At 36.2% G+C, this 16221-nt stretch overlaps 1 protein-coding gene, 1 long non-coding RNA gene and 1 other non-coding gene across 3 annotated transcripts in view; 1 reads left to right on the top strand and 2 right to left on the bottom strand.

Annotated features, from left to right (window-relative positions):
- The window catches only part of LOC134654117 (rap1 GTPase-activating protein 1), a 433547-nt gene that overhangs the window by 395 nt on the left and 416931 nt on the right, over positions 1–16221 (top strand). The gene's annotated exons all lie outside the window — the stretch shown is intronic.
- Positions 1–16221, bottom strand: part of LOC134654145 (uncharacterized) — a 299175-nt gene that overhangs the window by 82833 nt on the left and 200121 nt on the right. The gene's annotated exons all lie outside the window — the stretch shown is intronic.
- On the bottom strand, positions 5401–5472 carry Trnad-guc (transfer RNA aspartic acid (anticodon GUC)). The gene has a single exon. It is a non-coding gene; the product is annotated as a tRNA-Asp (tRNA).

The raw sequence follows: 16221 nt of genomic DNA, 5'->3' as shown, positions 1-16221 counted from the left end.
CATTTTCGACAGGCACTTCAAATAATTTTACCCGATAGTATAAATTTTAATAAAATTCGAAAGAAAAAAGTCAAAGTGTAACAATTTATTTGCTATGAGTACCTATACAAGTATACTTACATGCAAATATACAATAAAATTTTAGATTACAAATATATTTACATTAATTTAAGTTTACAAGCAGAAACGTCTGCGACCGATGCTATAAGCTTAGAATAAATTTAAAAGTGGAAAAATTACTGTCTTGGGTGAGACTTGACTTATCCAGAGGCCGTGAGTTCAAGTCTCACCCAAGACAGTAATTTTTCCACTTTTAAATTTATTCTAATATTTACATTAAGTTATTATTTACACTAAAAAAAAATTATTATTATTATTATTTACAACCGCACTCGATCAGTCAAATTTTAATAAATAAATAAAATAATCTTGTCTGTAAAAGTATTTAATGAATATTATAAAATACTGCGAAATGTACGCTTACTGTTACACTTATAACAAACGTAGAACCAAATATACTGAAACTAGTACCACTACCACCAGTTTCTCACTAACATAAACGTCATCGAGAACGTAATTTACTTTATATGCATCTCGCTCGTACTCGTATATTAGTGCAAGCGAGATGTATGGAAAGTAGATTACGTTCTCGAAAGCGTTTAATTATGTCAGTTTTGACACTGTCAATGACTCATGGTACGGGCTTAGGAGCTGGAGCGTTTTTCAGGAGCCATTTACACACCGTACACGTGACCAAACACTAAGGGCTTTTACGAAATGTAATTTTTAAGGAAGGTAAAAAGGGGTTAAAAGTTTGTATGAGGAAAAGTTTAAAAGCCAGGCTTGAGACTTCGCAGTGAGGCTCTTTGTAACAATATTTTGTTCGCCATTTTCAGCTTTGCAATTTTAGAGGCTTCGCACTAATTGTGTACAGGAAAAACTTAGTAATAAAAAATATCCTTCAAAAGGGCGTCAAATGGGCTACGCACTGTGTACCGCGAACATGTATTTTAGAAAGAATCTTGTAACTATATAGAAATATATGTTACATAGATAAAAGGTAGTCTAAATTGAGCTTTTCACAGCGCTTTGGTTTCACTTTAGGCAGAAAACAGTATGCAGTATGGTTTGGATTTAAGGATATTAAAAATCAACCCCTAAGTTGACCTACAAAATATTTTAGAAAGCACAAAGTTACCTACTTAAGTACGTCATCTGCAGCCGATTTGGAATTAGCTTAACAAAATATAAAGCTATATTTGTCATTAACTTCAACGTCAATCATATACCTACAATATGCGTCCAACCAAAACGTAATTCAATCTGCTGACTGAATTCTTATCTCATCGAACCGGTGACAAATTATTCGCTGACCAACTTATCTAATGTCCAAACAAGCAATAATAAACTCTACGTCTCTGAAGTTTGGATGTTTAGTATTGTATAAATATGTTGGTGGTGTGCAGACAGGCATTGGGACTATGCATTATCTCTGCTGAGTATTGATTGACTGTCATAATAATCTTGCAATAAATAATGAGTAATGGTTTTTCAATAAAATAGGTACCTACATAGGTAGATATAAAATTCTTGTCAACGAGATTCCTGTAAGCACATTGAACGTTAACGTCATATTGCAGTACATTGGTTTCCTTTATCTTTAGTTAGGTATAGACAAAGAACTATGTACCTATTAATACATTTTCGTGTTCTCTTGTGAATATAAGTTGATGGTCTAGTATTTATTATGAATTAAAGCATGAAACTGTATTGATTGATTTATTTATTTTGACTCATATCAGATCACAATCATACAGATTCGAAAAAGTAGATTATTTTCTCAGACTTCCAAACTATATAGTCAGCTTGGTATTAAGGAATGCAAATCGGTTATTTTCGGTTATTTTTTGTATGGAAATAATCGGTTATTAACCGAAACCGCGGTTATTTCCATACAAAAAATAACCGATTTGCATTCCCTACTTGGTATTCGAGTTTAATGAACCTGATCTTGATTAGATATTTAATTTGAATTATTATTATTAAAAACTCTCAGTACTTCTCGCTCGCTGACTTACTTATTGTTGAAAAAACAACCTGTACTGTACCTAGGCCCCGAACTAAAAATCAAACAAACATCATAAAATGAAGACCGGTTTTTTAAACAAATTCGAATGCCTTTTTTGTTCTTAATTGTAGGAACAACGTAAGAAATAAATACATAATAATTAGCATTAATTTAGATATAGCTAACGCTTCTTGCGAAAATGTCGGTCAAAACGCGAAAGTTTTAAATATTACACGGAGTTCATTATCTACTACGATAAGGGAAAGTGGCAAGAATCTTTCTGAATGCACCGTTGTACTGTATTACGTCTTAGTCAATCTACACGAGTCTTGTAACAGTTATCGACTTTACCATTGTAATCAGTTTTACATGCATATCGTATGTGGTAGAGATGACACGGACATCTTTTGCCGACATTTTTCGGCTAACAAGTATTCGGCGCTTCGTTCGTAGCTTTTGTACTTACAAGTTACCTACCTACATTAATTAATTATTTTATAGATAATTTTCATTAATGTAGTAACCCAGACGTTTTCATTGGGTACAACTTTTCCTTTTATCGGTTGTGGTATCACGTCTGACCTCAATGGTGCCAAGCGACAGTGAAGCCAAAAATGGGAGTCCTATTGTCTTTGAATACCTATGCCGTTTGTACTTACGTTCCGAAGGTCAATTCGTCTTTACACCTACATAATGTTTTTGAATCTAAAACGTGACATCATTTAACAATAAATGTTTTCGGAACATAGGCTTGCAGCGACTTGGTCTTATAGAATTCGGATCTAAAATGTTAAAAAAAGCGTCCAGCCAGCCTATTATGGATAGCTTTATCCATCTTTATCCACGTGATAAAATAACTGTCACTGTTTAACACCGTGGGAAAGAAAGTGACGGACACCGTTTTATCACGCTGTCACGTAGACAAGAACGACCATCATATCCGTACAGGAACAGAAAGTTGAATTCCTAAAATGTTGAAATCACGAAATGTTGAGTTTCTCAGTAAGTTGAAAGTATACATTTTGAGAATTCAACTTTTTAATATTTCAACGTTATAAGAATACAACATTATTGCGAAACTAAAAAAAAAACAACATTCTGGGAAAGTCAACATTTTGGGATTTCAACATTTTAGGAATTCAACTTTGTGGTCCTGGAGGGGAGTAATAAATGTCATAATATTGATCATGTCATGATATATTTTCAAATTAAATACTTATATATTTTATCTATCTACTAAGAACCACAGAAAAATTAAGGTCAAATAAATAAAGAACTTCCGTTTTAAATATTAATGCACAAAATAATTCCGTGCGCTAAATATTTCGCTAAATATTTGTGTTTTGCATGCATGTATGAAAATTAGGCCCACCTAATTATTTAGGAATGTAGACTATGAACTGAAATACATTTGGTTTCTTTATTTTGCTGATCTTAACTAAAACTTAATGTTATTCGTCCCCAGTTTTCTCACTAATGTTAGTTATAATGCTTACGCAGCAACTACTAAGTACAGTTAGTTAGCATAGTGTGCACTCAGTAAAGTAGTTCACTTTAAAACTCTGTAAACATCCCTGCCAGTCAATATCTAGGTCACAGGGTGGGATCTTATAATTCATAAAACATTATTTCTTCATCCTCTCCAATTTAACTTGATATCTTCATCCCAAACAACTATGCTTGAATGAGATTTAGACTTATACTGGTTTATCTGTGGTTGTTGACTATATGCTCAGTTTGTGAACAGACCTCATATCATATTTCCCCGATCCTTTCCGCATTCCTAAATTCTTTACTTTGCACTTACTTATAATATTACGACCGATATGCTGCATGTCTAACGTTGTTCGATATACGTTATATGTGCAATTGTTTATTTTATTTTACATCGTGTACAACAGTTAGTTAAAAGGTGTACTTACGTAAATTAATAAATATACAATTATGTAGACCGTAGTTAGTTAATTTTATAAAATATAATTGGAGAACTCAAATTATTGCAAAATTGAAATCACACAACCATGGACACCATGGTGTAAGACTGGTAAGTGGTCCGCTTAATTAACGAGATCATATTTAACATATCAAAAACTTTCAGACCTAATAAAATATTATTTATATTAAGATGTAGTCTAAGTGTCTAGTTGTCTTCTACAAGAAGTCTCCGTTTCAGCTTTGGCAAACAGGATTTCGTAGGCCTCGCAAGGAGTAAATAGGACTCGCAAAGACTTCCGCAGCCCACTATTATTAGGGCTCATTTAGACGGGGCGAGAACTGGCAGGCTGATTGTAACCTAAATGGCCCGCAATGTAACTAAAATCGTATACGAGTTCGCGCGCCGGGTAAAAGAGCCCTTACTTTCGGTAGGTACTTCCTTCTCTCCTCTGCCCGCCTCTTATACTGCAATACGCGAGAGGTAAGATCGTCAGTAACGAATTCATCACACATTGTATGCGTATCTAACGCATTTTGAATGCGTGTCGGGGAGCGTTTGTTATTGTTATGGTGCCAGTTGAGTAATCGTGTCGAATCTTGCGCAGGCGGCAATTATCATTGTCATCATCATTACACGATGTATGTTTAATTGCTGTTTCTTTTTTCTTTTGTACTTTTATTTTGTTCCCTACGATCGTTGATCGTTGGTGGATCGTTGGTTGGTTGGTTGGTTGATCGTTGGCCAGATGGTTGGTTGGTTGGTGGTGGTTGGTGGTTGGTTGATCCGATTTTAGCATAAGTAGTTACTTATTTATATTTTTCATAGCCTGACTGTTATATTGGATATCGAGGCCAATTTATTATGATTGTCAATTGAGAACTAGGTATCCTATTCACTTGGATCTATTATAGAAAAGCAATAGACTCTTATTATTTCTATTGATAGTTACCCACAATTGGAGCTGGAGCGTTGCTAGGATTCAGACAATTGTATGTACAAACTAAAAGGCTAGACCATAGTAGAAATATAATACATCAAATAAATACAGATTCATTTATAGCTGAGATATGTATTATACGAGTATAAATATTGTATAAAAAAATCTTTCGAAAAATAGGTTCGTATTATATACAATACTTCTTGTATACATATACGTATATATTATTGTTGTATATATATTTATTATATCTTCGCATTACATTTATATTTGTGCCTATTAATTTTAAGCATCAAGTTTTAGTGTTCTTTACGTACCCCGCACCAACTGTTTCTCTGTTTGGCCTAAAGGTTGACTGGTAGAGAATGCCGTGTAGCATTAAGTCCGCCTTTTGTCACTGTATATTTTTACTGTGCAATAAAGTTTAAAAATAATAATACTTATCATTAAAAAAAATATCTCTCCGGCGGGGAATCGAACCCCGGTCTCCCGCGTGACAGGCGGGGATACTTACCACTATACTACCGAAGATGCTGATGCTACAGCAAAAAATATAACTTGCTCACTAACAAAGTGCTAAGTGATAAAAACCGCACGACTTTGTAAATGATAAAATTGATAAATCTGCAGGTGTAGGTATTTGTATTATGGTCAAGCCGATTTCGTCCGTACCTAACCACAAGTGATAACGCTTATAATACTTATCTTTATCGACGCGCGACCACAGCAGCACGCATCAACAAATGGAAATTTATAATTATGTATTAATAATTGTGCTCAAGAGTATTTATTTGCAATTAAAGTACTTTACTAGGTATATTCATGGCAATCTCATATGTTAAAAATGTAAGTACAAAAAAACCGTTACCTACTCTTTACATTTTCCTTAGAGCGAACCGGATAAGAGCTAGGCCCATGTTATTTAAAAAGGTCGTGTTCAACCGGCGGATGAAAAAAGTCAATCAGCCGTGGTTAATTGCGAGCCGCAACATATGCGTGGTCGATGATGTCAGCTTGATACAGTACTGTAAAAAATATAAAATGCAGAGGTAGTACGGAAAAATACATCATCATTATCACAATTTTAGGAGCCTGGCTCTTGTGGTGGAGTAATCGCCATTCCGTTCTTCTCTCTGTCACTGTTTTGGGCTCCGGATACGTCACTACACTTATTTTCTCTTTAGCTTGGTCCAAAACCGAGACGTGCCTTCCTCTTCCTCCCTTTTTTTCTATTCTTCATTCAAGGAAAAATATTTTTTAACAAAATCCTCGTTTATTGGTTAGCATTAGCAGTAAACCTTAGCGAAATTTAAATTTGCAAAATTAAGCACATCATTTCAAATAAATCACCATCATCCCACGCAGAGCAAATCCCGGGCAGAAACTAATTCTTACTCGTGCCTATTCCTGAAACTTCCTTATGTCCAATTCAAATTCCTTATTTATTTAGTCGTATGGCAAACATATTGTAAATTGTTGCTTCCTTATGATTATGAAAGCATTGCATATTGGACAATCACATGTTTGATACAATACCTACTAAGAAATTCAAGATAGTTGTTATGTTAACCCGTCTAACGCTGCCGTACAGTGACGGCATGTTTGCGCCGGAAATTGCCGGAACGAGTGCCATAGGAAGCCCCCCAGTCACGTTCAGATGACGTCCCGAATCAACAGAACTATATAGACTGAGATCCTGCGACAACATGTTGAAAGTCGCCAAATTAATTATAAATAATCGGGGGAAATCGAACCCCGGTCTCCCGCGTGTCAGGCAGGGATACTTACCTACCACTAAACTACCGAAAATTAAGTATAACACTACAGTAAACATTTCAATTCATATGTGGTGATTTTTTTCAACTCAATCCTTAATCTGTTAAACAAAAGGAATTGTTTCTTTTATGCGGCTGCTATATGTACCGAATCCCTCACAAGGGAAGAGAACGTGCCCCTTTAAAAATCAAATTTACAGTTTTACTTATATGGTTTAAATTCATGTAACAGCTCATTAGGAGATAACTGCAAAAAAATATCGACTACTTAAAAGCATAGATGTGACCTGTATACGAAAACAACTGGACAGCCGGATAGGAAAGCACTTTTGCCCGAACTGAAACAGAGACGCTTTGCTTGTAATTAAAATTTGCAGCTAGATCTCGCGCTATTGGCTGCTGACAAAGCAAGCATAAATAAACAGAGGAGTATGTCAGCAGATTCGATGCTAACAATTTTTTATTGTCGATATGGAAAATAATATGGGTATTTCCCTATATAAATAGAGCCATAAGTTTATGCAAAAAATTATCGATTTTGAAGTTTTCTAGTGATTATTACCTAAGTATTTAAAGCCTTACGCATCATACGTAAGGCTTCAAAAATTGTTAGCATCGTATCTGCTGACATACTCCTCAGTTTATCATATTTCAGATTGATACTAAGATAATGATACGTTAGGTATCATCCGATAGCATCGATCTGAATTACGTAATTTTTTATCTTAGCTCAGCTTTCGTGATTTTTCCAAGTTTCTACTTTTTATTTTATTATTAGGTATTTACCACTTTACTTACCGACTACTGTTTTCGTGTTTTATTGTTAGTAGACAAACTGTAAATTTTCACTTTTTCAACAATCTAGTGATTAATTGTATTTATAAATAGGAAACATTCTAATAAGTCTATACGCGCTACAATCTTCATGAATGTCTTCGTAAAGCGGAGACGCTTTCCACATGGATTTTCGTACATTCAATTATGCGCGAGCAATAGAGATAGCAACATGCGGGTCAATGTACAGTCACGCTCCGTGATTGTTACGCACTTTAGGATTCTAGCTAAATTTAACATTCCATAGCGTACGTATGAAACAACCAATTTAGCTAGGACCCTAAATGGCGTAACAATCCCGTGTGGTAACTGTACGTAAATCGATGTGGAAAGCGTCTCTTCTTTTAGCAGTAATAATCACTACCGCACCAATGACTGACGAGTATAACCCATCCAAATTATATGTTCCTAGTGCTAAATAAGAGAGTATAATAATAATAAGAGAGTATAATATAAGAGAGTATAGTTACTAGTTAGTATCTTATGGATGTTCTGTAAATATCTAATGATTTCATTCTGCCAACTACACGATCTAATCATTTAATTATTTGTACTTATTCAATTTATATTCTCAATGAGGTTGTAAACGTGATAATTAATTCCTAAAATAGAACAATTTGCACGAGTTAATATTCAAAATAAAGAATAGAATTGATTGAACGCAACCCACTTCGCTGTGTACAAATATTTACACCCGAATATTTCTCCAAATTATATTAGAATACCTAAGTAACATTGTTGGCGTATGATTTCCTAAATAACCAAGTAAAAGACCGAGTTCATATCTAAATATATACTACGAACCAGATATTAGTATAGACCAAGGCATTTACAGCGTACAAGTCTCATTATATGTCCCTATGGAGCAAAACAGCGGTAATCTTGCTATTTCTGCTTATTTTTATATTTCCCTTTTGTGGCACATTTTCAAAACCTTTGTATTGCAATCACGTTTGCGTCCCGGCGTCATTCAGTATCACATCACGTCTACCTTTTACATTACCATTTTAAATATTTAGCTCTTTAATTAATTTTGTGATTTCAACCATCACAACATACCAATAACCATTTATGGTTATTTCCACGGGGAAAATCACGCAATAAGGTACCTACTTCTTGATGTGGATTATGGTATATTAAATATCAACACGGACGAAATGTCCAAAATATGTATACACGATAATGAATTCAAGATAATGTGTAATTTTTGACACTGTCCGTGTCTATCTGTCGATATTTAATACCTCGATTTTACGCAGGATGTTAACTAGTCGAAATTTGACCCTTTCGAAAGTCTTGAAGAGTTTTTGGTACTTGGATACCAACCTTATATTGTTATTTGTAAAGCTACATCCACCATCTTTACAGACAGCAATAGAAACGTGTATCAAAAATTGAACGACATATTTGTCACGTTAGATAGGTACGTACTTCAATAGTTCATTTGCCAACGCATCCCGACTCCCCCGTACCTGGCGGCTCCAAATCTAATAAGTTAGCAAAACTAGGGCACGCCTCCGTCTTCGTACTGGAGGCGTACGTGCATACGGAACCCTAATTTAAGTCAGATCAATGGTTGAATTGTAAGTTATAATTATAACTTTGATAATTTCATACTAGCTAGTTTGAAGTAGTTGGGATTGGGACTTATTATACACTCATATCAAATTATAACTATGTTACGAGACTTACGAGTAGTCAAACTATCGTAATAAATTTTCTAACTTTACATTTTAGTAACTATAATCTTTTAACCTATTTAGCATAAGTCAGAATGCAATTAAGTAAATAATACAATATTTATTACTTGCGACTACTTTTGTCTATTGGTATGTTCCAACGGTTGAATAGCGTTATCAAGGTAGTGTGTTTTAATCTACCCATAAACAAAAAAGACCGGCCAAGTGCGAGTCGGACTCGCGCACGGAGGGTTCCGCACCATCAACAAAAAATAGAGCAAAAAAATCGTGTTTGTTGTATGGGAGCCCCCCTTAAATATTTATTTTATTTATAGTATTTGGTGTTATAGCGGCAACAGAGATAGGTACATCATTTGTGAAAATTTCAACTGTCTAGCTATCGCGGTTCATGAGATACAGCCTGGTGACAGACAGATGGACGGACGGACGGACGGACGGACGGACGGCGAAGTCTTAGTAATAGGGTCCCGTTTTTAACCCTTTGGGTACGGAACCCTAATTAGACTATTCCGGTGTACAGTACCAAAAAACTGAATTCTCCACAGACTTTCAAACCCAATACCCTAGCCTAGAAGAATGAAATTAATAATATCTTTTGTACTGACCCTCATTATCGAGAACGTTCAAGCGGAATGGACCAATAGCGGTATTCGGAAAACAGGATGCGTTCTAGAGAAGAGAACGATACGATATGTACTATTAGATACCTGGTAGCTTAGATTTCGACTAGATATTTTTTGCAGCTCAATTCGGGCAACCAATGTCACTTTTACGTTACATTACCGTATTAAGATCGTTTCAAAATCGTTTTGAGCTCTATAAATACATAACGAGACGTTTTAGACATTGTGGAAATCGTTCAAAAGTATCTCCAGAATCGCGGAAATGTCAAATTTGACAGGCTAGATCTTAAAGATATCGTTGTCGTATCTTGGTGATGTCTAAGAGATATCTACTAGATGTCTAGTTCAAAATCCGAATCGGGCCCCAATCCACAATCAATCTGAGCTTTTGGACCATGAGTTTTCTTTCAGTATTTAATCACGTCGGATTTATCATTTTCCATTCATCTTTTTTATTCAACTTGGAATATTGCCTGTCATTTTTTATTGTTAAAGAATGTTATAGGATTTAATTGATTCTAATATGAACTATTTTACGAGTATCAGATATTATAGGTATATAAAAAACCGGCCAAGTGTGAGTCGGACTCGCGCACGGAGGGTTCCGCACCATCAACAAAAAATAGAGCAAAACAAGCAAAAAAAAACCGGCCAAGTGCGAGTCGGACTCGCGCACGGAGGGTTCCGCACCATCAACAAAAAACAGAGCAAAAAAATCGTGTTTGTTATATGGGAGCCCCCCTTAAATAATTATTTTATTTTATTTTTAGTAGGTATTTGTTGTTATAGCGGCAACAGAGATACCTACATCATTTGTGAAAATTTCAACTGTCTAGCTATCGCAGTTCATGAGATACAGCCTGGTGACAGACGGACGGACGGACGGACGGACAGCGGAGTCTTAGTAATAGGGTCCCGTTTTTACCCTTTGAGTACGGAACCCTAAAAAAATAAATTTGGCTGGTTGCTGCCTTGCTACGTTGCTGGTCACATGTGGTAGAAGAATATAATTTATTAAACAGATTAAACGTGATTATGCAGCCATCTTGAATCCTCAAAAAGCTTGGCACTAACTTTTAATTATTTCTTATTCTTTGTTGCTGTATTCAATTAAATTTTTAATCAATGTTTATGCAACCTTTATTTGGCGCAGTTTGATTGGTTTTCCTCGTTCGATGGAAATAGAAGAGTTATTTTAGGCTGAACGTTTCGATAATTGCTCGGCCTTTCAGTTATTTTCTGAAACCGTTTTCAACTTTAAGTGAAAGCGGTCGCAGAAAATCGTTGCTTCATTATTGTAATAATAGACGTTACCTTTAAACCAGTGCCAGTTGCAGAAATAAAAATGGTTACTTGATATTATTTTGATATTGCGATTATATTTTTTTTACATTTATGGTGGATTCTTTTTACTGGATCGGTAACTAAGATTTCACGTATCTTTTTTTTTAATACGCAGCAATTAAATCGCAAACTACGGGCTTCAAATACTTTATTGGTAATTACGAAAGAATAATTTTCAAGAAAATGAATTAAAAATTATGTAATTAATCGGTGTTTTTAAATCATTGACACTTCATCAAAAAAAGAGACGACAGTGTTTTTTAGTGCATGTAGGTCTATTTATATGTCTTTAACTTTGTATGCTGCACAGCCCAAACGCGCCGTTTTTACACATATTAATGTGTTGGTAGAGTTTCAATTTATACGTGGAACTGCTTTATCGATACATCACTTAATTATGCCTACCTATATTTTACACAACCCAGTCGTTTTTTAAAATTATTTTAAGTTTGTTAAGTAAGTTTATTTATTTTTATATTTTAACCACTATTAGTAAAACCGCTCTTGCTCCACTGTCTTACGTTGCAGCGAATAAGTAGGTTATGTTTTCCCACACGGCTCACCGCTGGGGCGGTAATTCAATTTGCCGACACATTGTAGCAAGCCTAGTACCTACAGTTGAAACTCGGTGAGACGAACCTCGTTAAGACGAACTCGTTTATACGAAATAAACAACGCTATTCTCTATAAGTCACAAAACCACTGCAGCTGTGAGTACCTATTTGCCTTTCTTAACCTGTCGAATCCCACGATATGACGTCACCCATAAGCGTTCTGGCTCATATATGCAATGATATTATATAACCACAGATAGGTTATACTCATACTTGAGGAGCACAAAAAATACTTCCATATTTATTTCTGTGCCTACGAAGAAATCTGTTATTTTTGATTAATTTTCTCATTCCATCCATCTTTGTCACATTCGTTGTTAAACATAAGGTCGTTTCTTGCTCTTTCGGTGTGCAGGAGCTCGTTAGCACGTGCACATTTCTCGTTTGTCCAGCCGCGTCTAAAGGCAACTTGTGACAAATTGTCACAAGTTAAGCGCTTCAATTTTGGAACGCCTATAACCTATCTTGAGTTATAAATCATTGCATATATGAGCCACTGGGAGTTGACAGATTAAGGTGCTCACTCCGTCCGTCCGTCGGACGTTATCGGTCACAACAACTGACAAGCCGATAAGGTGCGATGGTCAGTCCGACGAACGTTATCGGCTTGTCAGTTGTTCGGAGCTGAGCGCCTACCGCGGACCACGTCGACGTGTTGCCTCTCTGTCGCACTTGTAAATTCGTACGTAAGTGTGACAGGGAGGTAACACGTCGAATGTGGTTCGCGGTAGGCCCTCTGTCATTGCGTTTAACTGGCGGGCCGATATCGTCCGGTGGACTGATTAGCAAGACCCCTTTAAAGACGAAAAGTTTCGCATTAGCTGACATACGGCCTCGAAAAGGCCAAAAGAAAAGGAAAGGGTGTTATAAAGCGATGCACGTCGAGCCTAAACGTGAAAACGTGAGTCACCTGTTTCAATACATATTTTATACGCTCGCTACGCGAGGAGAAAATCTCACTTCCTGGCCAAGGCAAGACGTAAAACTTTAGACAAACCACGGGCGGTAATTCGTAAAGCCCCAGATCGCATATTTATGATCTGGAGCATTCACGAATTCACCTCCCTAGGTATGTAATGTAGGTACTATTACATGTCTGATTCTCATGTCATTTTTTTAACTAAGTACTTACGTCAAATATAACGATACAAAAACCTCACACGTATCAAAGACGAAGCCTATATAGCACAAACTGCTATTACTAGCACTTCCGTTAAGATTCGTGTAATCGAGGTTCCACTTTACCGTATTTCTGTTTTACTCGTATGTACAATATCTACCGAGAACAGAATAATTTAATAAGAAGCTTTATAAGTTATTACTTTTATGAAATTCTCTAGCAATTTCTTAAATATTAGGGTTTGGTTACAATGCATCTTTATTTCGTTTTACCCAATCTTAAAACGGAATAGTGTTAAAATGCCTGAATTTCAGAATATTTATTTTCATCAAATCGATTAGTCAGGGAAACTCATTTAGTATGAGAGCGCAATCGCTCATTTCGATTGCGTATTTTTTCAAATTTCAACGAAATTGAGATTATCCAGCGCTAGTTTGTTAAGTAAAAATAAAAAATATCAATTCGTGTAAAATGCATAAAGAATAATATGTTTCGTCAGTGTTGCTACAGTTTGGCACTGACATAAACGCCATCGAGAACGTAATTTACTTTCTATGCGTCTCGCTCGTACTCGCATATTAGTGTGAGCGAGATGTAAAGAAAGTAAATTATGTTCTCGATAGCGTATATGTCAGTTTTGACACTGTCAGTGACTCATGGTACGGGCTCAGGTGACAACCAAAACTCACTAGTTGCCACCACAAAACTAAATTCGAAGAAATTACCAATTCGGTCCCAGGTTTGTTTACCTATTACGGTTCGTGTATTGTGACATTTGTGACATACAAACGAACTGATGTACGAACAGAAACTGTAATAAGAAATCCAAAAGCCATTTTGTTCATAATTTGTCCAAGAGAAATATTGGGGAAACATTAATTCGTAGTTGAGAAAACCTACCTAGTTATTTTGTTTCAGAATATCTCACATTGGCAGTTATTTTTTATGTTTTTGTAGTAAAGTCTGAAAAAATGTCAAGCCTATAAACGGCTTACTGCTGGGCACACACCTCAAAGTATTAGTAGGGATTGGACTTTATTCCCTAAGCTGGCCCAAAGCGGGTTGGAGATTTCATATACGTTTGAATTTCTTAGCGTTGTATTTATATGAGCCTAATAGTAAGCTAATAGTGGCAAATATCAAATGATATTCCTTGCATAAATTCCAGAAAACACATTGGTACGAGCCAGGATTTGAATCCGCGACCTCTGAATTCTAAAGTCGGACGATCGAACCACTGGCCAACCACGGCTTCAGACCCGGGGCTTCGGGTATGACTCATACCAGGTAATCGGATACATGTACTCCCCCCTTATGTCCCGCTACAACGTGTGTATGTAGCAGGGATGTTGCGAACATCCGCATCCGCAACCGCGGAACTTCCGCATTATTTTCAACATCCGCATCTGCATCCGCATCCGCATAAAATCGATACGGAGCTTATGCGGATGCGGATGTCGAACAAGTCGGTACGGGAACGTCTTAGCATCGGCGTAAGTGCTAGACTGCTAGGTAATTTAGTCATTAGCCAAAAAAACCTATTGGAAATGAGCAGTCAAGCGTGAGTGGGACTTAATGTACGGAACCCTTGGAACGCGAGCCCGACTCGCACTTGGCCGGTTTTTTTAAATAAAAATTACTAAAATGTAATATTTGACGTTTTTATGTACCTATCTTGACATCCGCATCCGCATCCGCGAATGTGAGCCTTTAAAAATCTGCATCCGCGTCCGCGGATGTCAAAAAATCGGCATCCGCAACATCCCTGGTAGCTTATACATACACACTTTGTCTGACATTTTATCCCCTGTCGCACAACCGTAGAAACACACCTTATCCAAAATCGTACCGCATCCGATGGCACTTTACTTTAGAGGTCCTCAGGGCCCTCTGAATAGGCGGGACGTGCTTTATCTACTTGCCTAATTACTTGATTGCGGCAAAAATTGCAGCTATATTATTATTTAAGGACAATTTGCTTGACATAAAAGTCGAGTACTTTAAGAATTTATGGGATGACGTATTCTCTTTGAGAAACATTTTTATGGTTCAGTCACCCGTGATTTTCATTACAAAGTGGTTTGTTGAGTTAAGCGTAGGTATTATAATAATTATACAGTGTTGAGGTTTGTACGGGAACAATTCCTTGATTTAATATCAAAATAGACGTCGCACGTATCGCTATTTGTATGATAAATAACCTTACGTAAGCTTCTTAAAAAAAAACCGGCCAAGTGTGAGTCGGAGTCGCGCACGGAGGGTTCCGCATCATCAACAAAAAATTGAGCAATACTAGCAAAAAAACGGTCACCCATCCAAGTACTGACCCCGCCCGACGTTGCTTAACGTAGGTCAAAAATCACGTTTGTTGTATGGGAGCCCCACTTAAATCTTTATTTTATTCTGTTTTTAGTATTTGTTGTTATAGCGGCAACAGAAATACATCATCTGTGAAATTTTCAACTGTCTAGCTATCATGGTTCGTGAGATACAGCCTGGTGACAGACGGACGGACGGACGGACGGACGGACAGCGGAGTCTTAGTAATAGGGTCCCGTTTTTACCCTTTGGGTACGGAACCCTAAAAAACTACAGTCAAGCTACAATCCACGAATTATACTCTGAAAATCGCATCCCTGAATAATACGCCTATAAGACTTAATTGGGTCTAATAATACATCTGTTTTGATAATATTAATAATGTAGGATACCGATTACCGATTATCTTGCCTACCTTTCGTATTTTCGTATTTATTTTTATATCATACGTGTCCTGAATACGGCATTAATGTAAACTAATACACTTGATTGTTTATTGTGCTACGAACATTGACTTTATTATTAGGTTCACCTTTAGGCGAGGAAAATGAGTATACAGGGTGTTTCCTATACTCCTCATACTGACCAACATTTATTCAGTAACTTTTAAAAATAACTTATATTTTGATTTATATTACACTTTAAAGTTTATTCTAAGACGCAATGTATTGCAAATTTTGTTATGATTAAAGCGTGACAAGCTGACAACCAACGTCAAATACACAAAGATGTCAGCGTACATTGAAGGCAATATTTATTTTGTATGAAAAAGAGGAAGTCTAAAGGATTCATAATTTTTAAAAGTTGTTTAACAAAAGTTTCATAGTTTGAGGAGTACCTATAATATATGTTTTAATTATTTGCTCGTGTTACAGGCAACCCCTGTCGAGATTCCAATATTTTTATTATTAAATGGACAAAAGTACTTACCAAGATTGTGACCTACTATTC

Source organism: Cydia amplana, chromosome 14 (assembly GCF_948474715.1).
Source record: "Cydia amplana chromosome 14, ilCydAmpl1.1, whole genome shotgun sequence".
In the NCBI taxonomy this organism is placed as follows: Eukaryota; Metazoa; Arthropoda; class Insecta; order Lepidoptera; family Tortricidae; genus Cydia; species Cydia amplana.
This window is presented reverse-complemented; position numbering and strand designations above follow the sequence as displayed.